The sequence below is a fragment of the Mustela nigripes genome, chromosome 16 (assembly GCF_022355385.1).
Source record: "Mustela nigripes isolate SB6536 chromosome 16, MUSNIG.SB6536, whole genome shotgun sequence".
NCBI lineage: Eukaryota > Metazoa > Chordata > Mammalia > Carnivora > Mustelidae > Mustela > Mustela nigripes.
In genome coordinates this window covers 38,841,488-38,868,792 of record NC_081572.1, presented here as the reverse complement: position 1 = coordinate 38,868,792, position 27,305 = coordinate 38,841,488, and the positions used below count along the sequence as shown (strand labels likewise).

At 49.4% G+C, this 27,305-nt stretch overlaps 1 protein-coding gene across 2 annotated transcripts in view; it reads right to left on the bottom strand.

The window, feature by feature from the left end:
- The window catches only part of ASIC2 (acid sensing ion channel subunit 2), a 963,671-nt gene that overhangs the window by 213,838 nt on the left and 722,528 nt on the right, over nt 1-27,305 (bottom strand). The gene's annotated exons all lie outside the window — the stretch shown is intronic.

Sequence of the window (27,305 nt, the reverse complement as noted above, 5' to 3'; positions counted from 1 at the left end):
TCATCTCCCTTCCCCACCCAGTCCATCAAACCTCATGCAGGCCTCCTGTGCACTGAGCTTTCTACCTCTAGGTCTTTGGTCAAGCTTTTCCTCCTGCCTGACATCCCTATTCCCCTCTCTCCTCCATCTGGTTGACTTCTGTTCATGCTTCAGGGTTCATCCTTCAGAAAGCCTTCTCTGATCATCTCTCCCGCTTCCTAACAGGCCTAATCAAACTTAGCATTTGTTCGAATTCCTTTCAAGCTTCCTCTTAAAAAAAAAAAAAATTTAATACATGGGAATGATAGTCACATTATAAAAATAAGTCAAAAGAGCAGGAGACCCGACAGCACACAAAATGGCATCATTTGTATTAAGGGCTCTGACACAGACGTACACACAGGCACGTGAATGGGAGCAGAGCACACGGACCCGAGGAAATGACAGCAGCGCTAAGGGCCGTTACCACTGGAGGAGGGGCTGTGGGTGACTGTTACTTCCTTCTTCTGTGTTTTAAGTTATCTACATTTTATATGATGAGCTGGGCTATTTCTGTAATTAGACAAAATTTAATTGGGGAAAGAAATAGGCTGAATGGGGTATATGAATGTAAAGAAATAATTTTTTAAAAAGATTTATTTATTTACTTGAGAGAGAGAGCGAGCGGTGGCGAGAGAGCATGAGCGGGGGTGGGGGTAGTGGGGGTGCGGCAGACAGGAGGGGAAGCAGGCTCCCCTCTGAGCAGGGAGCCCAAGGCAAAACGGAGCTCTATCCCGGGACCCCGGAATCGTGACCTGAGCTGAAGGCAGACGCTTAACCGACTGAGCCACTCAGGTGCCCCAAGGAATGATTTTTTTAAAAGACAGTGTTAGATCGAAGTGGAGGTAAATAAGTAAATAAGCAAATAAGTAAAATGAGCAGGTTTTAGTCTAGTATATATAGTGTCGCATTAAAAATACACACAGAGGTGAATATATGCACATATATGCACGTATCAAAAAGGAGTGAACTACGGAGTGATATCCATACCAGACTGATAATATTGGTTGTCTCAGGGGATAGGAGGTACAGATAGGGTGGCTCCTTGCTTTTATAGATCTTTACACTCTTTTTTTGGCTTAAAGATTGTATTTATTTGTATGACAGAGAGAGATCACAAGTAGGCAGAGAGGCAGGCAGAGAGAGAGAGAGAGAGGGAAGCAGGCTCCCTGCTGAGCAGAGAGCCCAACGCTCTCATCTCAGATCATGACCTGAGCTGAAGGCAGAGCGGGTGCCACATTGGGTGCCACCCACGCACCCAATCTTTGCACTGTCTTATTTCACTTGCAAGCCTGTGTCCCTGTTGTAAATGTTTTTTAAAAATCAAATAGAGAATAAGAGACTCCAAAGAGTGGGCTGAACTAAGGTGCTTACAAAATAACAATATAAGATTTCAGACAAGTCACACCGTTGCTTCCTTAGAGTAATTTGTTTGTGCTTTAATTTTGGAAATGATTTTACATTTAAAGAACAGCTCCAGGAACACAACAAATACTAGTAAAAGAAAGACTCACATACGCTTTACCCACACTCATCCATGACTACTATCTGCTCCATTTGCTTGACTACTTGTTCTTTTGTAGTCATGTTTACTCCACACAGGAAAAAATTATTACAGTTTTCTACATCATGATTTAAGGTCAGGGATATGAGTGGTCACTTTAGAAAAGTACCTATTATTCCCCAGGTCCCAGACATGCCATGTGTTTGCACAAATGCATACAGATAAAGTCATTCTTTGCAATATTGTCTGTTGTGGGGAAACTCGGATGCCAGCAAAGGATCCGAACATGAAGGCTGCTGAAAATATGTGACGGCAACTTTCTACGGTGGTTTGCTGCAAAGTCGTCAAAAACACAAGTGGGATTTGCATAAGCTCATATGAAAATATGTCTAAGGTACAGCAAGAAAAAAGTGCAAAACAAAGTGTAGATCATCAACACATTAACTGATACGAAGAAAATTTTACTCTAAGAAGAAACCTATCTCCCCGCCCCCTTAGAACATCTCTTGGTGCGGAAATAGAGCAGGAGGCCATTCCCAGTCCCCCATGGGTTTGCAGAGCTGGAGAAGGTGCTGGGAAGCCTTTCACACCCTGAGTGGTCTCACCATCACCTTTTCTCTGGCAGGCACGGAGGCAATTATGAGGACTATCAGGCCCTTGGGCTCAACCCCGTCCATGGATGGGTTACCCATCATCACAGGGGGGTATAAAACTCGAATCAACACTGAAAACATAGATTTCACATAAAAAAAAAAAATCAGGGGCACCTGGGTAGCTCAGTGGGTTAAGCCGCTGCCTTAGACTCAGGTCATGATCTCAGAGTCCTGGGATCGAGCCCCACATCGGGCTCTCTGCTCAGCAGGGAGCCTGCTTCCTCCTCTCTCTCTGCCTGCCTCTCTGTCTGCTTGTGATCTCCCTCTGTCAAATAAATAAATAAAATCTTAAAAAAAAAATCAGATTTCTAGCCTATCTGGCAAATTAGAACTGCATTAGTAAGCGTAACACTGGGCTGTAGCCAAGTGTGGGCTGCTTTCAGCAGGTGGGCGGGTTCCCTTGGCTCGATCCCCCTAATCACAAAGCCCACTTCTGATCCCGGGAGTGGAGGGCTTTGCAACTCCTGCTCTGGTGTCTTACAGGGAAGACCCTGCCCTTGGGGGGAGTAGGATCTGAACCTCTCTCCATTTCAGTTCTCAGTCCAACACTATATTCTACCGTAGTCTGTCCAAGTGTATCCTAAGAAGCTTCGCAGCAGAAGGAGGGTGGTTATCTTCATGAGAACATAACCCATTACAGGGGTGAAGAGGGCTGTGGCTCAGAGAGGTGAAGGGACTTCGCCAAGGTCACACAGCACGTTAGTCTCAGGGTTAGGATGTTGCCCAGAGTGCCAGCCTCCCAGCCCAGTTCACATTATGTTGCCTCCCACAGACCAGCATTCAGGCTGGATGTGGCTGAGAGCCAAGGGGTTAGGCTCCCCAGGGGCACAACCCGGCCCTCCCCACGAGGCACCATTTCCTGAGCAAGGCAGGAGTGATGGCATGTGTTTAGGTCACACCAACGTTCCTATTACCCAGAAGAGTCAGGTATACTGAGAGCCACTGCTTTGTGGGATGGGCAGTACAGGGCAGAAGAGAAGGGCACAACTCTGAACATGGCTTTGGCACCAATTATCTGGGTGACCTTGGGCAAGTTATTTGTCTCCCTGTCCCTCCTTTTCCTCCTAGGACTGTTTGGAGGATTAATTGGATTAATAAGTGAAGAGTGTTTAAACCATAAACCATGTCTGACACATAGTAAGTGCTCAAAAACATAAATGGATATAATTACCAAATGGTTGGAACTATACTAAATGCTTTGCTTGCTTTAACTCCATTCTCTCAACTGGAATCAGGGAAGTGCTGTTTATTCGTTCATTCATTCATTCAACAATTACTTACGAAGTGCTTTTATGCTGGGTGCTGTCCTTGGTGCTGGGACAGAGCATTAACAACACAAAAAGCTTCCATTCTTTCCACCTGCAAGAAGCTCACATCGGTGTGGGGGACACAGATAACCAACCGATCAGTTAACCAGCAGTCAGGTGATGCAAGCCAGGCTGTGAAGGGAAGTTACAGAGTAAGGGACAGAGCACAAGGATGGGCAGGGAGTTAAGTAAGGAATTTGGGGTAGCCTGGTGAAGGAAGGTTCGTTCCACAAAGTACATTTTCAGCAGAGCTCTGACCAAAGTGAGAAAGGGATCAGTAGATGAATGCAGGAACAGCGTTCTTGGCAGAAGAGAGGGCGAGTGCCATGGCCTTGACATGGGAGCGAAAGGCTGGCGATGTGGGATGTTTGAGGCACCAAATGCAGGTCTCAGTGGCCGGACCCTGTGAGCAAGAGGGACAGAGGCTGGGCACAGGGCAAGAAGGGAGACAAGGATCAAGCCTTTTGCTCTTCTCTTAGTTTTGCAGAAGAAGAAACTAAAGCTGAGTTAAATAACTTTCCCAAAATGATCAAGCTGATGAGGAGTACAACCAAGGACTGGAACCCAAGATAGTCTGGCTTCAAGGCATCTATTCTTAGCCATCAGCATCTACATTGCCTTGGGCATGAACAACCAAAAATACAGTGGAAATCTAGACACACCTATGCCTGCTAGTCCCACCTCAAACTATCTTCTGGGAATTTAGGCACAGAGTAAGGGCCAGTGGAGGGGCAAGGGGCATGTGCGTGCATGCATGCAGGGAGGGGGCACAGAGCAGAAGGGAAGAGACTCCCTTTCTCTCCTGGCACATTCACCTTCACCTTGGCAGCTCTGGCCAGTCACCTGGGGTAACGCTGAGGGCCCTCAGGGTTTACATGAGAAGTGGCATTTGCCCAAAACATGGCATCTCAGAGCCGACAGTTTTAGAACACCAAAGGCACTTAAATAAAAACACATTTCTAAATGCAACATCCCCTTTCGTAATGATACATTAGGTCTCCATCTCTGGTGATATTATCTTACACAGCAATACAATGTGCTGTTTCAATTCACGACCATCAGTCTACAAAACCAGGGTCATAAAACCCTGCAATTTATAGCAGAATCTTGCAAACCTATGTATTATATATGTGTAGATATTATCACCCGGCATTCCACACGCGGCAGCCCCTTGGTTCAGAAGTCAGGCTCAAAGCAACTCCCCCCAACTCATTCCCCAAATTCAGGGCTCCCTAGACAAGGTGAGGTGCATGTATCATTGCCAGACTCCTCCCAGCCCACCCCACCCCAGACTGAGCAGCAAATTTACCAAAGGGCTGTGTTTTGGTGTTAGAGGAAAACAAAGGTACTATAATGACCAGATTTGGTGGAAAGAACAGGAGTGACAGTCTGGAGACCCAAATGTGAGTCTGGGCTTGATCATTATTTTAGGATCCTACTGGGCCATCTGATCACACGCTCCCACAGATGCCATGCACTGGGCCAGAGTTAGGGACGCACCCTGCGTTTCAGGGTAGTGTTTCTCAAACCTCAACCTACATACAAATCACCTAGATCCTGTTAGAACACAGATGCTGGGCTCCAACCCTAGGGCTTCTGATATGGGTCTGGGGCCCCAGATGTGTTTTTCTAATGAGCTCACAGCTGATGCTGGTGCTGCTAGTCCTGGGAACCCACTTGGAGTCATTCTGTTCTACCTGTTCTGGGTGGCTTTGGGGACTTATATATAAAAAATACAGAGAGATGATCTGCCCAAGTTACCATAGCAAGATGGGGCTGATCTACAGATAGAGCCTGGTCTCTTGGATGCTGAGGTCAGTGCTCTTCCATTGGGCCCTACTGCCTGTCTCCTCCTGGCTCTGTCCCCAAGCATACTGCAACCACAGGAGCAACCACATTGAGGGGAGGCCACGGGGATGCACACGGCTCCCAGCAGAAGCTGCCAGGCACATTAACTCTGCGGGGACTGGTTGGAGCACTCGGCACAGGCCACTCTGAGCCTCCCAGGGTTCCTGTGAAGGTCAGACAGAATCATCTAATGGCTCCTTGAAGGGAAAATGATGGTCTGATGTCTTTTTCCTGCTGGACCTCATCACCTCCAACAGCCACACGATAGATCGCTGCCGCCGGGGGGCCAAGGAAAGCAGGTCTGCCCTGCACTGCAAGGCAGAAGGGTTTGTCACAAGAGGCTGTGAGTGACTTATGGGATCAAGGCGGGAGGCAGGGGTGCTGTGCTGGGCTGAGTCCTCCAGGCAGAGACCTCAGCATAGCTGCCACTCCCTGTCCCAATGCCGGCTCCCTGCCTGCTTCCTCTGGGAGAAGCCCTGTCCTTCCCTCTGGAGCACTGGGCTCCTCACTACCACACCCCGCTGGCTGCCTGCATTGGACAGGTCCTGGCTCCTGGGTCTCTGCACAGAAATAAACCTGGGCAGACTGAAAGCTGGCCTCCCGCGGCCGCCAAGCATGATTGCAAAGATGCTTTATTGCCACTAGACTGCTTTCCCTTGGGTGCCACCTCTTCGGAACCACTTTAAGCCTCTCTGACAAACATTTTGATTTCATTCCTTATTGCTCTGACCTGACTGCAGATCCTCACCCTTCTGATTTGACTGCAGACTTAAAAGTAAATATCTGAGTGGGCCCTCGTCAAAGGATGGTTTTTACGAAGTTAAAAAAAAAAAAAATCCATTTGTGACCAACATAATATCCTGACCCTCCATCACGAATTTCAGAAATGTGGTTTCCAGCATGGTTAGCCTTCCCCCATAAGTCCTCACGTGGTTATCAAAATCACCACTTACCCTCTTGAGCAAGGAGGGATGTTTCAGGATGAATATAGTCTCCTGCCTTCCCCTCATCTTCTCTATCTCAGCATCCTTGTGTCTCCTGTTCTTGCCATTAGGTTCATCTACACCCATTCTCTGAGCTGCGATCATGCACCCAGGCCTGGGGGCTGGGTTCTTGCCCTTGTGGAGTTTCCAGGGTCAAGGGGGAAGCATCAAGGAAATGGACTAGGCTTTGCTGGGAACCCCCTGGTGACGTGGAAAAAGTCAGGCAACTTTCGCTGAACGACCAAGGCTTCTGGTTCCTGCCCCCCAGGGAGTCAGGCCCGAAGATCCTTGCAATATAACAACCCAGATGCCTACAACACTGACCACAACCGAGTACTTCAAGTACGTTGGCTCATTTCATCCTAGGAGGTAAACACTATTTCTATATTAGCCACATTTTGCACACAGAAGTGACCTGTGAGCAGCAGAGTCGGGATTTGAACTCAGGAAGCTGGCCTTCTGTGTTTCTGCTTTTATTTTATTTTTTAAAGATTTTATTTATTTATTTGACAGACAGAGATCACAAGTAGGCAGAGAGGCAGGCTGAGAGAGAGGGGGAAGCAGGCTCCCCACTGAGCAGAGAGCCTGATGCGGGGCTCGATCCAGGGCCCTGAGATAATAACCTGAGTCTAAGGCAGAGGCTTAACCCACTGAGCCACCCAGGTGCCCCTGCTTTTTTTTTTTTTTTTTTTTTTTTAAGATTTTATTTATTTGTCAGAGAGAGAGAGGGAGAGAGAGTGAGCACAGGCAGACAGAATGGCAGGTAGAGACAGAGGGAGAAGCAGGCTCCCTGACGAGCAAGGAGCCCAATGTGGGACTCGATCCCAGGACTCTGGGATCATGACCTGACCCGAAGGCAGCTGCTTAACCAACTGAGCCACCCAGGCATCCCAGGCACCCCTGCTTTTAACACGTAATTCTAGTCATAAGCTTGTGGGTGGTGAAGGGCGGGTGGGGGAGGGGACGCCGGAGGCAGCCTTGTTCTGGAAGCATCTCCAATCTCAGAGGAAGCAGGCTGGCCGGCTCAGGCCCTCTCTGCATCCAAGTAGGGTGCCCATGGCTCTTCTCTGCCACTCGAGTGAGACTATCAGGGGCCCCTCCAAGGCAGCATCTGAAGAAAGGAGTAATGAAGGGGAGCTGGTGTGGGACCAGGTTGTCAGGCTGGAGACGGAGCAGTCAGTGCTGGGAATGGGTTGGAGAGTCTATGTGGGCTCCGCTGAGCCATGGAAATGTGTGGTCCTCCCAGTGTCTGGAAAGGACCTCCAGGCCTGACTGCCTGGCCCCCGGAACAGGTTTCAAACCTCCCCTGCCTCTTTTGAAATTCACTGACCCCTCTGCACCCCCCAAAGAGTCTCTTTCCCTTTTTGTCCCACTCCCTTCTTTAAAGATTTTATTTATTTATTTGAGAGTGAGAGAACAAAAGAGAGAGAGAGAGTGAGCATGAGAGGGGGAAGGGCCAGAGGGAGAAGCCGACTCCCTGCTGAGCAGGGAACCCGATGCGGGAACATGACCTGGGTTACAGGCAGTTGCTTAACCAACTGAGCCACCCAGGCGCCCCTCACTTTTATGAATAGAAGAAGGGAAGAGAGAGGGAGGGAATGAAGGAGGCAGGCAGGCAGGCAGGAGATAAAAGGTGTGTAGTGGCCTCTCGAAGGCCTTGTAGCACGAACCCCCTAGCCCGTCTGATTCGGTGTCCCCCTCCCTCCCAAATTCTGGGCCTCAACCACCTTCTAAACTTACTTCCCACCATCTCCCGAAGGAGCATCCTATTTATTTGAAATGAATCTCCGTGTCCACAACGAGACAGATACTCTGCAAGCCTCTGGTTAAACAGAGCACGGCCCACAGTCCCTGCTGCTGAGAGACAGTCCACAGATACATACACAAGCACATGAGTAATCACACACTGTGAGGAGCGCTACAGGAACAGGCTAAGGTCCGCGAGAGGGGAAACGCGGTTGGAATGGGGGAGAAAGCTGCTCTGATGCGCAGGGAGGCGTGTGGAGTGGGAGCTCTAGGCTGCGCTGGAATGAGGGACAGACACCCAAGTCTCATCAGGCAGGTGGTGTCAGAGGCTCAGCAAAAGGACGCAAGGGGACTTTGAGGAAAGGCATGGCTGTTGGCTCTGTGAGTGAGTGACTTAAGGGGAATGTTAGGGACGCTGCTTGTTCATGAACCTGACCGTGAGCTCCCTGAGGCAAGGGCGTCAGGTTGTTACTCACCTGGTGTTCTGGCCCTGGCTGAGTGCTTTGTGTTTACTTATTCATAAAGACGTCACCCAGTTACACAGAGAGCAAGCTGTGACCTCGGCAGAGGCAGGAGTCCCCTGAGGCGACTTTATTCAGCAACCACCCCCCCCACCTTCCCATCCCCCTGCCCGCCCCTGCTGTCCCAGGGAGCCCTGATGATAATGCACGTCCAGAAGGACTGCTGTCTGTCCCGCTCACGCACCACCTGCTGTGGGTCTGGGCTGTGAGTCCAGAGCCTATCTGTACCCTGTAATTTTCGGCTTTTTGTGTTCCGGTGAGTGAACACTTTCCTCTAAAGAAAATCTTGGGTGTAGACTGACCCGATGAAATGGACGACAGCACAGCGGAGTGGGGCTGGGCCCTGACCACACACAGGCTGGAGCCCCCAGTCCTTCCCCAGGGGCTTCTGGAGACAGATGGTTTGACCACACCCCCCGGCCCAGACCTTCTCTGGGGGAGGGGGTCCCTTCTCTGGCCCCATGAACGCCAGGGTGTGCCTGTTCCCATTCTGCCTGGGCTCTGGCCTTGGGGGAGGGAGCACTCCGGAGTCGGGAGCCATTGCACACCAGACGCAACCCCGTCCATCAGTCCATCATCCCCCTGGATGTGTGGGGCTGAGCAAGCCTGAGTGTGAGACTGTGGGCCCATTGGCCTCAGAGCTCTGCTTTTTCCCATTCTGCCTGCAGGGGGCAAGCGTGTAGCTCCGTGAGGCTCTTCTCGCTGCACTCTTCTCTTCTGGGGCTAAGGGAGGGGGCTGCCATGGACATGGGCTAGGGGAGTCTCAAGCGACACCCGCTGAGTAGCAACAGGTGCCCCAGTTGCAAGGCAGAGAGCCTGGAAGAGGATGAGAGATGGTGAGCAGATGGACGGATGGGCAAGAGGTTTGGGCTCTGCCTCCCACTCTGCCTCCTGCCTGCTGTGTGACGTTGGGTGAGTGGCTGAACCACTCTGAGCCTCTCTTTCCGCATCCATAAAAGCCCCCTCGCTATGTTATTGTGATAAGCCAGTGAGACAATGTGAGTGGAATTAGCCAATAAGAGACGCGAAGCCTGTGGCAGGTGTCTGTAAAACACTTTGTGAGCTAGCTATCACGTCACCACGGCAAGGAGGTGAGAGGGGAATGTGTGGGAGATGTGCAGAGCACTGGGGGTGGGGGGCACGCAGGCGGCTGCTTTGGAGGCAGCTCTTATGAGGTTGCCCACCAGGTTCCCATGGGTCCCACTGCGTACACAGCATGGTCCTAAATACTGTGTGCGTCCCCTCCACTCAACACCCACCATAACCCTAGGAAGCAGGTACGATTATCCTCATGTTACAGATGAGGAATCCAAGGCACAGAGACATGAAGCAACCCACCCAAAGACACACAGCTAGTCACCAGAGGAGGCAGACACTGAATCTGAGCTCAGAACCACCTCACAGCTGAGCTCTGGCCACTCGCAGCTGGGGCCCGTGTGCCGGAAGCAGAGGTTTCTGCCATCTTCCCCATGCCCGACCGGACTCCGTTTTCCGGAGCAGTGCCAAATCTGGGGTCAAGAGATCAGCGTTTTCGTCCCCGTGTTTCCACTCGAAAGTTCTCTGGCTTGGAAGAATGCAGCTCCCTTCTCCAGACCCCAGTCTCCCCAGTATAACCTTACTTACCAGCATGGGGGAGGGTGTTGGCTGGACCTTGTCGGCTTTGGGGTATGAGGACAGGATCTGAACAGCTACTAGGAAGAGCGACAGTTCGGAAACAGTGAGAGCCAAGTCAGAGTCACCTGTGCTTGGGGGGAGCGCCATTCCCAGCATGTAGCCTAATGAAGAAGTGTTCTGGGACATCCTGACTCATCCAACGTTCTGAACACCTGACTGGGGTCACCTTCACTTCAGGGGAGTGGGGAGAAGAGTAGGGAGTGAAGGCAGGGGTAGGAACTGTGTGCTCTGGGACCTTCCCTGGGTTGTAATTCCAGTCCTGCTTTCACTTTCGGGGCTCCTTTCCTTCGGGGTCCAAGCTGTTTTCCTTGCCTGGGGTGTGTGCATCCACGCTGCTTTATCTGCCTGGTCAGTCTCTTCTCAATGGAAGCCTGGGGACACCTCCTATAGAAAGCCCTCCTGGATTAGGTGCCTTGACTCTGGTTCCCATACCTTGCGGGGCTGAGTGACATCCTGGAGGCAGGGGCATCCCTCACCGCTATCCTTCCCAGCATCCTTCATCCAGCGGGGCAGGGAGGAGGAGCACAGACATAGGAGAACAAGGTGTGGTTCTTTCTGTCTAATGCGAGATACTCATGTTCAAGGCCTATCGTTCCTCTCCTTCGCCCCATCACAAGCTTCTGGTACCAGGGAGACTGAAATCCGAACTCCTAGCCTGGAAGCCTCGGACACCCACCCAGCCCCACTGCCCTCATCTCCTTCCCTGTGGCCACGCCAGTCCTCCTGCTGGTCCTCGAGCGCCCCCGGTTCCTTCCCACCCAGAGCCTTCTTGTAGCTTCTTTCCCAGGAAGCTTCACACGTTTGACCCCTTGTCACTCAGACCTTGGCTCCAAGGCTGCTGTCCACAGAGACCTACCCTGGCCACGGAACTCAGAGTCACCGGGTCCCCACTATGTTATGACTATTCCCAGCGCATGTGTGTTTTTATCCACCCCCCCCCTCCAGAACATAAACCCCAGAGGGGCAGGAACCTGGGCTCTCCTTTCCTTCCTGGTCTTCACAGCACTCAGAATAACGCCTGATTCAGGGCAGGCTTTCAATAAATATCTGCCCTCTGAAAAAATGAAAAGTAAGTTCCCTTCCAGCACTAACCACCTGTGATTAATGGAAACCACAAACTCTTTTTCATTTGGATGGGAAAGAAAGTCTGCTCTTGCATGTCATTCAAAGAAGCAAAAGAGAGTGGCAATAGTCTCTCTCCCTCCCTCCCTCCCCTGGTCTGTCGCTTGCTTCCTTCCTTCCTTCCATTTCTCCTCCCTCTCTCCTTCCTTCCTCTCCTGTGATGGGCAGGAGCTGCCTTCCCATCTCCGAGCTGCAGTAGGACCTGCCACCTGGTGGTCTCAGTCCTGACCCAGGTTTAGCTTACCCGCCCCCCCACCCCAACCATCCACACACCCACGGCTGCCTCCTTAAGCACGCTTCCCCGACATCTGCAACCAGACACTAAGTGGATGATCGCTATGATTAAACCACCTTTTAATTATTCAATGAGATGTCAAAGGTGTGCACCATTGTGACATTATAATGGACTCTGACTCCCTCGCAAATGTCGAGAAAGGCAGGGGACCATTACCTTGTCAAAATGTTCCCTCCTAGTGACTTTATTTCCCGTACACCAACTAATTTTTCAAGTAGCACAGAAAGGTGGAGGGAAGCGAGGTGGTTGACAAGGGCACTCGCTTGGAGTGATTTAGACAACACAAGGGTTTGGTGGATTCTGTCTGGATATGACAAATCGCCCACTTTTGGAAATTCATCGACTCTCAAACAAAAAGAAGTTTGAGGGGTAATCCATCAACATTTCTTGGTTGCTCACTGGGCAGAGGGGCTGAAGGTGGGCAGAAGCATGGGGCAAGGATGGGGCGGGAACAAGAGAAAGAGCACAGTGGTATGGTCCTGACAAGGCTTAGCTTGATTAATGAGATGAGCACTGCCTGGGGATTTACTGTGCCAAGTACAGTACCAGGTGATGGCCCACATGGAGAGGTGGGACACGGACACAGACACGTGCACACACACACACGTGTATCCCCAAAGGCAGCATGGAGTGTGGTTTGGACTGGAAATAGTAAGAGCCCCTTCCAGGCCCAAACTGTCTCCAGTAACTTGTGCAACTTTGGATAAGTCAGCTCTTGGGGGCCTGGCTGACTCAACTCTCCAAGGTTGTGTCTGAATTGTTTCTAAGACACACTGCTCTAGCCGACTGACTCCGTGCCACACGCCCTTGCTGATGACGGATCAGCATGCCTCCACGGGTCACTGACTCTGAAAGCCACACTTCGCTAGGACCCCGGGGGATGAAGACAAATCTGACAAGGTTTCTGCTTCCAGGAAACTCAGAGTAAAGCCCGGACCCCAGGACCAACAGGCAGCAGCAAAGGATAATTCCTGCTTGCTGACGGCGGGGGAGACGGGAGTTCAGGGAAAGGAGCAATCATAGTGGGCTCTGGAAGCTGCCAAGGTTCCTTGAAGGGGAAGGCAGTGACTGCTTTGGGTGGCAGGGTTCCTGGAGGGGTAGGGGAGACAGAGGGTGGGCCTGGCCGGGGAGAGGGAAAGGTGAATGAGGGCATGACTAAGATGAGTGGGAGGGGCCGGTGAAGCCACCAGTCACTGGTGCTGCCTCAGGCACCAAGGACTCATCAGTTCTGTTTTTTGGGGACGGTGGGGGAACACTGAGCACCCAGAAGCCATTCTCTCTTCTCTCAGCCACAGTACTCAGACCTCACTGTGTATGATTAGAAGGCGATGCCTCAAAGGGCATGTGACCCAAGCTATGTCAACTGGTTGCTTTCTCCTGTACTTTGACTTGAATGCACTTAGACCTGGGTATGAGAAGGGCCTGGTGTTCATTCATTCCAGGAACCAGGCCTTGATCTGACTGAGAGGTTATTACTGCCACCTTATAACCCTGTGGTTCCTTAGTTCTTGACTTTTCTCAGCCTGGTTTTCCAGCATGTGTGCATGTGATCACATGTGTGTGTGTATGCGTGGTACTTGTGTGGGTCCTACCTACCTAACTAGGGTCTAGCCTAGTACCATGTTAGGTATAGGAAATCCTCATTCGGTGGTTGTTTGATTAAACAAAACACTGTCAGGACTATTGATTCTGTGATCTCCATGATATCCTTCTAACATACTTCCTTTTGCTTAATTTAGCAAGGGTCAACTTTGACTGCTGACCAATGAGCCCTACCTGAGAGCTATCCATCCATCCATGTATCCATCCACTCATCCATCCTTCCAATAATCCATCCATCCATCCATCCATCTATGCAATCATCCATCCATCTATCCATCCACCCATCCATCCTTCCAATAATCCATCCACCCATCCATCCATCTATGCAACCATCCATCCATCCTTCCAATAGTCCATCCATCCATCTATCCATCCATCATCCATCCATCCATCCATGCATCCATGCAATCATCCATCTATCCATCCACCCATCCACCCACTCATCCATCATCCATCCATCCATCCATCCTTCCAATAATCCATCCATCCATCCATGTAATCATCCATCCATCCTTCCAATAATCCATCCATCCATCCATGCAATCATCCATCCATCCATCCATCCATCCATCCATCCATCCATCCACCCTTCCACCCACTCAACCATTCATTCACTCCCTGAACTACTACTGGGGTTTTTAGGACCAGTGGGAAATAAGTGAGGACAGACAAGGAACACATAGTTAAAGGGAGCAGAGGAAGCCATAAGGAGTTTAAAAATTAATCCTATAATAACAAGCAATTGAGTATAAAGTAATAGAACACAGATGGCCCACTAGATAAAGAAGCATCAGGGCCAGCTGTAGCTTACTGGGGAGTGGCGTGGGGTGGAGGGGGTTCTTTGGAGGAACTGATACTTTTTTAAGAGCAAAGTTTAAAGGAAACCAACACATAGCACCACGCCATATGATTTTACATAAGTGATCTCCTGTGTTTCCCAACCACCCCATGAAGTAGGTGTCAGCAACCCCACTTTGTGGAAACTGAGGCTCAGAAAGTTTGGGCAGCTTGACGTAGGTCACATCTATCAAATGGCAGAACCAATATTCAAACTCAGATCTTACTGCCTCTAACAGTCTTAATCTCTCCACTACCCCATCCCACCTAAGTCTACTGCGCACCTGTGGTAAGTGGGTGCCCTCCCTGGGATGCAGCTTCCTCCTCTACAGAAGGAGAACAGGTGTGATACCTCCTGTCTTTTGTCTGCAGGAGCCCACATACCTCGCATTGTGAGCAGTGCCCTAAAAGAGCTGTTCTCGCAGCTTGCTTCCCCTGGGTCCCTGTGTTTCGCCAGACTCAGACCAGTTTTTATGTCAACTTTTTGACTTGAGCTCCTAGGGCCACGCAGGAAGTAGGTATTCTGACCCCTTACCCACATATAGTGCAGGCTTGCCGACCCTCGTTTTTGCAGATTTCCCACTCCCACCTGGAACCTCTAGAGGATACCTAGCTTCCTTGTGCTCTGATTGGAGTTTTCTACTCCTCTTTAATAGAAAGGGCAGTTTCTCTGGAGTCCTTTATGCAGAGGTCCTGTGAGCAGATTTTAACCATGCTCCCTGAGCAACAACCCCTGCACATACATGCAAACACACACACACACACACACACACACACACACACACCCTATCCCCTAGCCTGGAGCCCAGGACCTAGTTGCCCCACCTCCCCCAAAGGCAACTGTGTGATTACTGCCTCAAATCTAAGGTCTTTCACTGTTTATGGAACCTGAGGATAAGCTTTCCTTCTTTCCTTCCCTTCTCCCTCTCTCTTCTGTCTCCTCCCCTCCCTGCTTTCCTGCCTTCCTTTCTTCTTGTCCACCTGCCTGCCTGCTTTCCTGTGTTCCTTCTTGTCTATGTACTTAAAAACATTGAGAATGGTGGTAAAAATATTTTCTTGTTTGAAACAGGAGAGTCCTGATCAGCACAGACAGCCTCATTGTCCAAAGTTCCACCACTTGTTGACTCTCACAGGAAGCAGAGGGCAAGAGTTTCAGATCTGAGCCCACGCACACTCCCTGGTCCCAGCAGGCTTTGCAGTCCAGGAAGCCCTCCTTCTCCAGACATGTGAATTTTTTTTTTGCCCCACTAATGAGCGCCTGCACTTAGCCTTCACTCTAACCACACACTGATCCCATTTACAACTTTTACTGTCCACAGTGATTTTTTTTTTAATCAATCAACTAATTCATTGCAAAATCAATTGGTTAAAAAAATATCTTAACTTCTTCTCTACCCATGCAACCAAACCCCTAGGTTGGCAAGTTACTTCCATTAAAAAGGAAGAAATCCCTTTGATCGTGTAATCATCTTTATGTTTTGAGATGATAAGCCTGCATACTGATTACAGAGCTAATTATGTTATAATGAGCCCATTTCCTCATCCTAGTCTCTCTCACCTGAGGGAAAAGTTTCCTGGCTTCTCTCCTTGGGAGGAACCAGACTCTCTCCCCATCCTCTCTCTGCAGTGCTTCCAGAATAGCCTTTTTGAAATGCAAATCTGAGCCTGTCAATCCCACACTTCTGTTTTAAATTCTTCTCTGGTCCACCAACACCTTGGTGGGGCGGGATGTCTCAAACTCAGGTGGGCAGTATTGGGCCTGCCTGAAAGGGTTTTCTTTGGGCTGCATGGAATTTAAAACTTTGCATTTTATTTTAAAGACTTTATTAATTTTTTATTTAGAGACACAGCGTGAGCAGAAGCAGGGGAAAAGGGAAAAGGAGACAGAGGATCTCTAAACCCAACACAGTCCTCATTCTCAGGACCCTGAGATCACAACCTGAGTTGAAATCAAGAGTCCAACACTTAACCTAACCAGCTGCCCACCCAGGCACCCCAGAACTTTAAACACTTTAATTAGGATGCCTGTTGGCCAGTAGCCTTCCTGACCCTATCTGCTTCTTGTTTGGTTATTCCTTATATTACCTGTCTGAGCATAAAGACAATTTCATCTCTAACCCTCAGTGAAGGCTGGATGACAGCTCTGCCCAGATGAACAGTTTCGGGAAGAATATAACTAGCTTCCCTTTATCGAGCAGTTACTATATGCCAGGCCCAGCGGTAAGCACGTTCCAGACATGATCTCATGCACAATAATGAATAATGCCTTGCAGGGCAGGCTATTAAGTCCCCATCAAGGAGACTGGGGCTTTCCTAAGGTCTGAAAGCTAAGAAAAGGCTGTGGACCATGGATTCAATTGCATTTGGCTAATAACCTCTATGCTGAACAGACCTGCATTTCCAAATTGGGGACAGGCCTGCCCTTGGTTGGTAGCTTGCTGTTTGTAGTGACTATACCCCTTGTCATATCCCTCTCCCCTAGACTTCTTTGTCAGCCCTCTCCTGGTTTCCCTCCCATCTCCCTGACACTTCCTTTTCCAGCTTCTCTGCTTCTTGACTCCTGAATGTTGGCACGCCCAGCGCCCGGTGCTCAACTCACTACTTGCCTCTGTCTGCACACTCTCCTTCCATGACCCTGTGCTATCTCATGCCTCCTAACTCTGCCATTCCACCATGACTCCTGAATCCCTATCTCCTGGCCTGACCTGCCCTGAGCACCAGGCTTTTATGTCCAAGCATCCACTAGGATGCCCACTCATTATTTCAATCGGAGCATGGCTGAAATTTTGAGTTATACCTACCCCCTCCACACATACCTCTCCTGTCCCCCAAATCTACTGTCCCCCAGCTGTCCCTTCTCAGTGCGTAATACCAGCATCAGCCCAGTAGTTCAGGCCCACAACCTGGGAGTTCTTCTTGAGTCTTTTTATCACTCTCCACAGCCAGTCCAACACCAAGTCACATTACAACTTCTTTTATTGGGTCCACCCTCAACTGGATCACTCTGCCCATCTCCACCATCAAAACCTGACTCAATCCACAGCACTTCTCATCCCAAATACTGCCTCTGCATCCTAACCTGTCATCCTGCCTCTGTTCTTATCCAACCTTTGAAGCCAGAGTGATCTTCTCAGAGAATATATTAATTCAGGAGCTCCCATAGTTTTATACCCTCTCAATGACCTCTCACTGCCCTTGAATCATCTCCACATTTAGCCCAGCTGACAAGGCTTGCCACAGTTTAGCCCATGTTTATCTCTCCTATATCCGTTCATATCACTCTTACCTTCTTTGTCTCTGCTCAAGGCATACAGGCCTTCTTTCCATCTCTCCAACAGCCGAGTTCATTCTCATTTCAGAGCCTTTGTGTTGGGTCCCTTCTACCTGAGACACTCTGCCCCTCGATCTTCCCCCAGTCGCATACCTCTATCATTAAGGTCTCAGTTCAAATGTCCCCATTCCAGACAAGCTTCCTGACTACACAGTTGAAAGCATCCTGCAAAGCCCCTCTCCATTACTCCATATGCTCCCGTCCTAGTTCATTGTCTTCAGAGTTTTTGACATCATTTAAAATTATTTATGCTTACCATCTATCTCCAGCACCCCACCACCCCCATCTTCTAGACCATAAGCCCCATGAAAGCAGGGATCGTGTCTGTTCTGTTTGTTTGCTGTGGTCCAGTGCTAATGTGGTCTGACGCATAGTAGGCACTCAATTAATACTTGCTGGATGAATGAAAGAAACTTCTAAAAGTTGGACTGAGTTCTGAAATTGGAAGTTGATTTTAGGTAAGCAATTATTTACTGATCACATATTTTGTATACATAGAGAAGTATAAGCTATGAGGAAACTTGTCATCTTAGCACATAAACCCATGGGCTCGACATTGCACATAGTAGTAATCATTAGTCATCATCATTATGACTTTCAGCACCACCATCACCATCATGTCCATTACCTCCTTCATCATGACTATAACCACCATGATCATCAATATCAGCAAGATGACCATCATCACCACCACCGCCATCATCACCTTCACCATCAACAGTTATCACGATCATCTCCACCGTGACTATCACTATCATCACCAGCACTACTATCATCATCACCATCATGATGCCCATCACTACCATAATCAATATCAGCAAGATGACCATCATCACCACCACTGCCATCATCATCTTTGCCATCATCAGTCATCATCACCACCATGACCATCGCCATCATCAAAACACCACTATCATCATCACCATCATCGTCATGACTATCACCACCATCATCATCACCATCACCACCATCACTATCATCTCCATCACCACCACCACTATCATCTCCATCACCACCATCACCACCACCATCATCATCATTAACAACAGTCTCCAACATGCTAGTAGTTTACATTCAATAAAACAATTTTTTTATACATGATCTCTTTGGATTCTCAGATCATTCCAGTGAGAGGAGGTCACTCCCTAATTGTTGTCTACATTTTATAAACAAGAAAACTAAGCCTGGAGAGAGAAGTCACTTGCCTGAGATCACTCCCCTCCAACCTGAAAGAGAAGAGACTCAGATTTAGCCCTTGGGCTGCACACCTAGTCTTGGCTGACCTGCCTCCTTCCTGTGTCACCTGGAGGCAGATGAGGCAAGCCACACCCAGGACTCACTCCTACTTTAACAATACCCACTAAGACATTGCTGCCAAGTCTGTACATTTGCCTTCTGGCCGTGTAGGAGAGGGGATAGCATTTCAATGGCAATCCATTATATTTTATGACTGCTAAAGGGGAAAAAAAAAAATAAAAGCTTAAGGTGAGTTTAGGAGGACTTTTTGGTTGGTTTAAGAAAAAAAATTACTAAATTAAAAGAGTGGAAAAAAATAAATTACTAGTGACTGTTTTTACTGCCTAAGCCTACAAGCTGGAGTGGAGAATTAAAAAGTTATATAGCTCGGGCTTCTAACCATGACTTATCACAGACAAATCCTCCATATTTATAGCTTTTTCCTTTTTTCTCATCTCGAGATAGTAAGCAATCCCCTGATATAGGGCTGCCTCTCCCTGCCCAGGAGCCCTGTGGGCCGTGCGTGCTCAGCAGAGCTGTCAAGGCTGAGAACACAGTGAGGACCCGGGGTGGAGGCGGGTGGGGGTGGGGGGGATGTATGGAGGGGAGTGGGGGGGGGGGGTGTACTCCCTGTAGGGCTCCAGCAGGAGAAGGAAGCTCTGGAGAGGCCGAGCAGTAGCAGAAATGTTCTCTGCCAAAAGCTGTTCTTGTAACACATCGGGTCCTTACCGCCACAAATACCTCTAATATCCCCATTTTATGGATGGGGAAATTGAGGCCCACAGAGGTCCCACAGAGGTTAAACAACCTGCTCAAGTTCATGCACAGTAAACAGTCTCTCAAGGTCCCCATCCTTAAAGACATTAAAAACAAGCAGGGGGAAAGGAAAGGATAAAAGAAGGATGGGAGAACTTTCTGAGGGGAAGAAGCATTAAGGGAGCGGTTGTTTTGTGCCAGGCTCCACGAAGAGTTTTGCCTGGCCACCTTTTTTCTTCCTCACTACCACTCTGTGGAAACAGGTGGTATGCATGCCCATTTAACAGATAAGGAAACGGAGGCCTAGTAAATTAATAAAACATTCAACGTCAGTTTGGAAGCTACAATGCTGGGATTTGAACTGATGTCTGTGTGGTTCTCTTATTTCCTCGCTGGATGGCTTGGGCTAGTTACCTGAGCCTCTGTCTCCTTACCTGGGCAAGAGGGACGGCACTCTCTACTCTCAGGCTGATCTCTTGGGCACTGGATGGGAAGCCCCTTATAAAGCACATGGCACAGAGAAGCAAAGTCTGGTCCAGCTCCCTGCTTGCAGGCAGGCCAAGATGAGCTGCTCCTTCATCTTCTAGAGATGAGACTGAAGCCCAGAGGTTCCTAGGTAACCCTCATCGCTATGGAGTCAACACAGGAGAGGTTGAAACTGAGCCCCCTGCCTCCTCGTATAGAGCTCCGACGTTCACTGGTAAGAAGGACACTCACTGGGGACGAGACGGGACATGAACAGGTACAAATCATGGACAGCAACAAATTTGAACATAGAAACAGGTAACCCTGGATTTCTTTCTTCCTTTTTTTTGAAAGAGAGAGAGTGAGGCGGTGGGGAGAGGGTGGAGGCAGAGGGAGAGAGAGAATCCTAAGCAGGCTCCACGTCCAGTGTGGAGCCCTATGCAGGGTTCGAGCTCACGACCCTGAGATCATGACCTGAGCTGAAATCAAGAGTTGGATGCTTAACTGACTGAGTCACCCAGGCGCCCTGACCCTGGATTTCAAGGTCACCATCTTATTGCCTTTTTCAATGACACAGTTTCATAGAATTAGCCTATCCTAAGGAAGATTACATATATCAGTTAGTCTAGGGACTCTCAATCCCTGGGAGAAAAATACCCAGGTTTGGGCTCTATCTCAAGTCAATGAAATCAGAACCCCTGGGAGTTAGTTAAGTTTGGAGCTTTAGTGAGATATATATATATATATAGATATATATCTATATATAAATAATGTGTGTGTGTGTTTTAAGTTCTCCCAGGTGATTCTAATGGATGGAGTTGAGAAATACTGATTTATGACCTTTTCATACGTGGACTTTTCAGACCAGAAGCCCAGAGAGGGACAGCTAAGGGCCCAGGGTTGCTCAGCACTCAGTGGCAGACTGCAGACTCTAGTCTCCTGGTTCCCAGCTGGGATTCTTCCTCTGCTCCCCATACTCTGGTCACAGGGACCGGGCCATCCTGGTGTGCCCTGGTGCCTGAGAACCCCCAGGTCCCACTCTCCCAATTCTCCCCTCTCCTCCAGCATCTCACGTCCCTGAAGAGAGCCCTGGCACGTGGGAGGCCAGAGCCGAATCCATCCTACACATCTGCACCTGGGCCGGTCTACACACTGCAAAGAGAAGTGGTGAACCAAGGCAATTACCTAATGTATTAGCAAGCCTGTCCCTGCGGCACTCCTGTGAGCCAAAGTAATAAATACAAAATGGTAATTTCTCTCTGGAAGCCTGGCTCCGGCCTCCCACTCATTTCCCCCCCCACCCAGAAGTCATATACCACTGCCTGGTTGTCCTCTTCTCCATGGGGCGGCAGTAACTCGGAGTTACTGAAATACCTTGGGTAAAACTTGCATGTCAAAACCTGAGTCATCCTACAACAGCCCCAGTCCTCCTCTACGCCTTACTTGTCTGGCCAGAGCAGAGTCTTCTAGCCTTCAGTGGAAAGTAAGGAAAATGCCCTATAGGTATGAATGAGTGATTCCAAGCGGCTCACAACTTTGTGCATGCTGTTGACTAGTATCAGCCCTGGAAGCAAAGTGAGAAGCTTGAAGTTGTAGCTGCGACTTGGCCTCTTCCTAGCGTTGTGACCTTGAGCAAGTCACTCCACTTGCCTGGGATTTGGAAGTCTTCTACGTCCCCTCAGAGCTGTTGTGCAAATCCAAACAAGAATGGGTGCGAAACCGAGGGCATAGGTTCCAGCAATATCTTTCCATGGCCATACAGCTAGACATGGCAAAGTCAGGACTCGAACCCAGAGCCCTGATTCTTAACCACTGCACACTAGAGTGTCTCAGGGCCTCAATAGTGAGATGCAACCCAGGGGAAGAAGGACTGAATTCTTCCCAGCATGGAGGCATGAAGGAAGGGAAAAAGATGATAAAGCTTGAGCCTCGAGGGATGAGAGCGGTTTCCAGGGAGACATTTCTGGCCAAGGGACAGCAGGTGCAGAGACCCGGGGAACATGGCAGGATGCATGCGGTACGGGGGGTGAGAGCTTGGAGCTTATGTGGATGCTAGGCTTGATCTTGTGATGGGGAGCTACACGGTAACTTTAAGCAGGGCAGATTCTCAGGATAAAGTAATAAATGGCTAGTTCCATTTCTTAGCACTAAGCTGGCCAGGCTATTGAGGGTGTAGCCTGTTGCTTGGCTGTAGGATATGCAAGGCAGGGAGACCAAACCAGTGGCTTTGAATGGATTCACTTTGATATCCTTAGAGCCCAGCGCAGTACCTGGTAGGCAGAAGGCCCTCAATGAATGTATGAATGAAGAGATGACTCTGAGAGTCAGTGGATGGAAAACAGAATGATCAAAGAAGTGAATGACTGAAATAACAAATGAGGGTATGATGTGTCAATCCAGTGAACAGCCCAAGGCATGGTTTGCAAGCAGCTTTAGCAATTTGAACGGACAGCCTCGGAGTAACGCGAGCACAGACTCCTCCCTGCATTCCCCAGGAACGCCCTGCTGTTGGCAAGACTCCTTCAAATTGAAGGCTTCTCCCCATCAGAGCAGCACAACGCGCAAAGTCAGAGTGATTACTGTGATCCAGCTAGAGGCTGTTCCCGGACGCGTCCACTGATACCCCCAGAGTCGGGAGAGGGTGCAGAATGTCGGGCGGAGGCGGGGGGAGGGGACTCATTTTGGAGGTCTGCCACTCCCTTGTCATTTCTCCATTCACACGGTCTCCCTAAATGACTAGTTATTTCAGTCTCCTATAAAGACAAAGGGAAAGAGTTATCTGTAATGGAGACTTACCAATCCTTGTGCTGACTGTAATTCTAAGTAGCAGCAGCCTCCTGTGAGTCTAGCCTGGACAGGGCGGGATTCAGGACAAGGCGGTCCCTTCTTCCTCTCTTACTCCACGCTGCCTTTCCCTTCCACCTTCTACAGCCCCGCTGCTTAAAATGTGGTCTGTGCCCCAGCAACACCAGTGACATGCACGGGTCACTGTGATTGTTATGGAAGGTTGGCAGTTAATTTATTGAAGTTTGAGAAATTCTGTTTGCAGGTGACCGAGACACCGTCTAGCTGAGAGTTTAACTCCCTGACCAGGTTTTGCAAAGCCCTCCAGAGGTATTGTGGAAGATTTCCCCCAGGAGGTGACCATGACCTTGAGGCTTGTGGAAGGGCACAGGCTTTTATCCCCCTGGTGTGACTCATCACCGAGGGCAGGGGGAGGATCAGAGCAAGAGTCAGGACTGATCTGGCTCTGGTACTAGCCAGATGCCCTTGGGCAACCCAGTTCCCCCTCTGAGCCTTCCTATCACACCTGTTAAATGGGAACAATACATTTGCTTTTCGATCACACAGTTGTCATGGAGATAAACAGAGGCGGAAAATACACAGGCTCAGGGAAACAGAAAGGTCCGTGAAGGGGCCTGTTTTCAGTGTGGACAACCAGCCATTCGGACCTGACACCTTAGAAGATGAATGAGGAAAATCCATCTTGGAGTCAAAGGTAGCAGACCTTGCCCTCATGAAGATGAATCAGCAGAGGAACATGGCACTAATTAGGCAGGACGTAGCACTCTAAAGAAAGGGCCCCGCCACGCTGGTCTCACTGAGCTGCCCTTAGATGGGGATGTGCAGTTGGATTCTTGAGACTGTGTTTTGTTTTTGTTTCTTTCTGCTTACTTAGAGTTATTTTTTCCAAAGCGAGCTCAGCCTAAGGACCTAAGGCTACGTTGCATTAGCATTCTGAAGGTCAATATTTCCAGAACCGCTAGAATCATGTTGTTCTCTCACATTGTGTGGGTGAGAGAGGCAGCTCCATTTTGGAAGAAGCCAGATGTACTCACAGAACAAAGAACAGAATGGAGCTACTGGAGCTGGAATTTCCAGAGTTGGAAGGAAGGCACCCCTTAATTCCATCCCCAAGACCTTTAGTTTGCTGATCCCTCTGTCGTGAATGCTTTTCCCTGGATCCCTGACTGGCTTCTCTTTCTCAGCAAAGATGCCATCTCCTTGGAGAAGAATCAGTCCTTTCCCTAGCCCCATCTTCAGGGAGCCTCCAGCCATTCCCTAGTGCAGGGTCCTTGACTGGTTTGCCTTCACTGTCTTTAATATCGAAACCATCACGTTCACTCATTTATTTCTATATTATCTGTGCCACACCTCTCATCACAGAATGTTTTCCTAAACTCCATCACCTGGAGATGTGTGTTAAAAATATATTGCTAGAGCTCTCCCCCATAAATTGTGACTCAGTAGTCATGGGTTGGGGCTGGGGATACTTAAACAAGCCTTACGGTCATTCTGATTATCACGGAGCTCATGCACGATCTCCAGAATGTGAGCTCCGTGAGGAACGGGCCCTGTCCATTTCTCCTATATGGAACACAACAGCCCACACACATGGGCTCTGGACAACTCTTCAATGAATGAATTCATGAACAACAGAAGGAGTCCACATATATTTTGGTGGTACCAATCCTTTCTCCCGCTTTGGCTAGTCGGTATCCAGACAGAGCCCTTGCTACCTATGAGGAATGGGGTGGCCATAAGACTAGCGTCGCCCCTGCCCTCAGGAGGTGATGGTCTAATGACAGCAAGCTGAGCAGATGAAAAGGATTGCAGTGAAAGAGCAAGAGAGGGGGGCACCTGGGTGGCTCAGTCATTAAGCCTCTGCCTTCTGCTCAAGTCATGATCCCAGGGTCCTGGGATTGAGCCCCACATTGGGTTCCCTGTTCAGCTGGAAGCCTGCTTCTCTCTCTTCCACTCCCGCCCCCACTTGTGTCCCTCTCTCGCTGTCTTTCTCTGTCAAATAAATAAACAAAATCTTGGGGAAAAAAGAAAGAAAGAAAGAAAGAAAGAGCGAGCAAGAGAGGAAAGAGCCTTGGGAGAGGCAGAGGCTGTGAGTCTGGTTGGAAGGATGAGCCTCCTGCCTTTCCAGATGCAGAGGAGTGGGGCAACCTCAGAACAGGTGGGAAATCTTTCAGACAGTACTTTTGTTTCCTGTGTTTGTTTGTATTAGTTATAGCTACACGTGGTTAAAAACATGCAGACCCCAGAAAAAAGTGCGGGCAGAGATGCCAGGCTTCCTTCCACCCTCCCTGCCCATCCTCAGAGGCTGGTGCTCCCTTCCAGGCATACTTGGCACCCATCTGAGCCCACGGCCCGCAGCACAGATGGGGCTCACCGGCAGGGATGGCAGACCAGGTCCAGGGGCAAATGAGAGTCTGAACAAAAGCATGAAACCGGAAAAGCATGAGCAGCAACCAAGTGACTTGGCTTTGTGACTCGGGGCCGAGAACCTCTGACTCCAGCAGAGAGGGAGGTCAGACAAGGTAATAGGGAGTTTCCCACCTCACTGGCTGGAGAAGATTCTTGGAGCAGGTGGCAGGGGAGGGGCAGGGGGGTGGGGTGGGTTGGGCAACAGCGGTAGCCAGGGATCAAGGGAAATCAACTGTCCAAGATGTGATTCTCTAAGAACGTGAGGTGCAGATCCCCATCACTGCTTCTCTACTTGCCTATGAGTTTTGGTTCTGTCATCTGTAAAATGGACATAACAGGACTGGATCCAAGGGTGGCATCCTGGAGGGCTGGGGAATATGGACGGGAGGCACAGAGTGGGCACACGGTTGGTCTTCTCTGCCTGTTTCCGCTCCTCCGTCCCACCTCTTGCCATCAGCCAGGACCCCCAAATTGTCGGCCACGTCTCTACAGAGGCTTGAGCTGACCCTAGCTTTGTCATTTATCAGCAATGTTGCTTCTCGCAAGTTTCCAGTTGTTCTCCGACCCTCGGCTTCCTTTTCACGCCACGGAGAGTGGACGGGAGTGACATCCTAGCCTTCACGGGTCACCCGGACATGCAGGGGTGCCCTCTGAACTCCGGCCTTTTCCCTTCTCTTGGCGACCCAGCTAACCAAGCTCCCCGGCCACAGGGATGGGGCTTTTGCCTTTCCAGAGACTTAACGACAATGGACTGGAGCCGGAGACGCCGACCCCAGGCATTTTAAAAACAAAACTACTTGGGTGTGAAATATGCAGTTGTGTTTCCCTGGCTGGTTAAAATATTTGCTGCTCATCGCATATTCAACCACACACACACACACACACACACACACACACACAAAGGCTCTCACTCCATGTACTGTCAAAAATGTAATGTAATTATAGCGATGTTAAATATCCCCAGCTGTTCTGAGATATTTGAATCTTAAATCAAGCCTGACTGTATACATCCCTGGCTTGCAGCTGGAGATATACATCAAGAGCCTCAGAAGCTCAGAGCTGGGGAAGTTCGGGCGAGAACCCTGGGCCAGGGCCTCCAAGCCTGCATGTTGTATCTGCACGGGTAGAAGGACCCCCGTCGTGAGCCGTTGGCAGCATTGCCAAAGAGATCCATGTTCCTCAACAGGGCTGTGCAAACTGGCAGGTCATAAGCATCTATCCAAATAGTCTTTCAAATCCATGTGCAGGGAGCATAAAGAGATAGTGTAAAATAAACGGTAATAAAGTGAATAAACACACGTCTCACTCCAGAGCCTTTGAGGTGCTTCTATAAATCAAATTCTTGCCATAATTTGCTCTGTGAGACTGTACTGAGAAGCAGAATCAAAGCTCATCTGCTTTCCTGAGCTGTAGGCTTAGATTTATGGATGTGAGTTCACAGTGGATGCCCGTGCCATTTCAAAGTGGGAAACTAATTTTCGTTGGGAGGGGTTCCAAGAGAAGATTAAACCCTTCACTTCAGAGATCAGAGCATCAACAACCTTCAGATCAGATATGCCACTGGAATCAGAAGGGGATGACCAGCATACATATTTTGGGAAAAGAGTAAGTTCTCAGAGGAAGAAACAGATACTCCTGTGATACAAAAGCATCGTCTATGGGCTTAAGCACAGACATCCTCAGGATCTTTCAAGCTTCCCTGGGACTTTCGAGGTGACCTCGAGCAACTCATTCACCCTCTCTGATTTTTCCACTTTGGTCGGGGTACTAAAGTGGGGGAAGCGACCCTAAAAGGCGCTGACCTACCCATGGAGGTGTGACATGAAAGCTACAAGAGGATCCTGGCTGGGACTGTGACGATACAGAGGAGGCCACTGTTAGCACATGATTCCTCCAGGGACCGGAAGTCTTCCTTGGAAGTGAGGGGCGTCACCTGTTAGTAATGATAAGGAGGATGACAGTGAGAGCTTACATGTAGCCGGTGCCTACATGTCTGTGCTTTTATAGTTAAGAGAGCAGGGGTACGTTCTACATTGATACTCAACTTGTATCCACCAGGACTAGACCAGAGCTGCCTCTCAGGAAATAATTTTTCAATGGATTAATATGTTGCCTGTAAGTTTCACAACCAGCCTGCTTGGGAGGTATGATCTCCGTTCTACTAACAGGGAAACAGAGTCCCAGTGAAGGTAA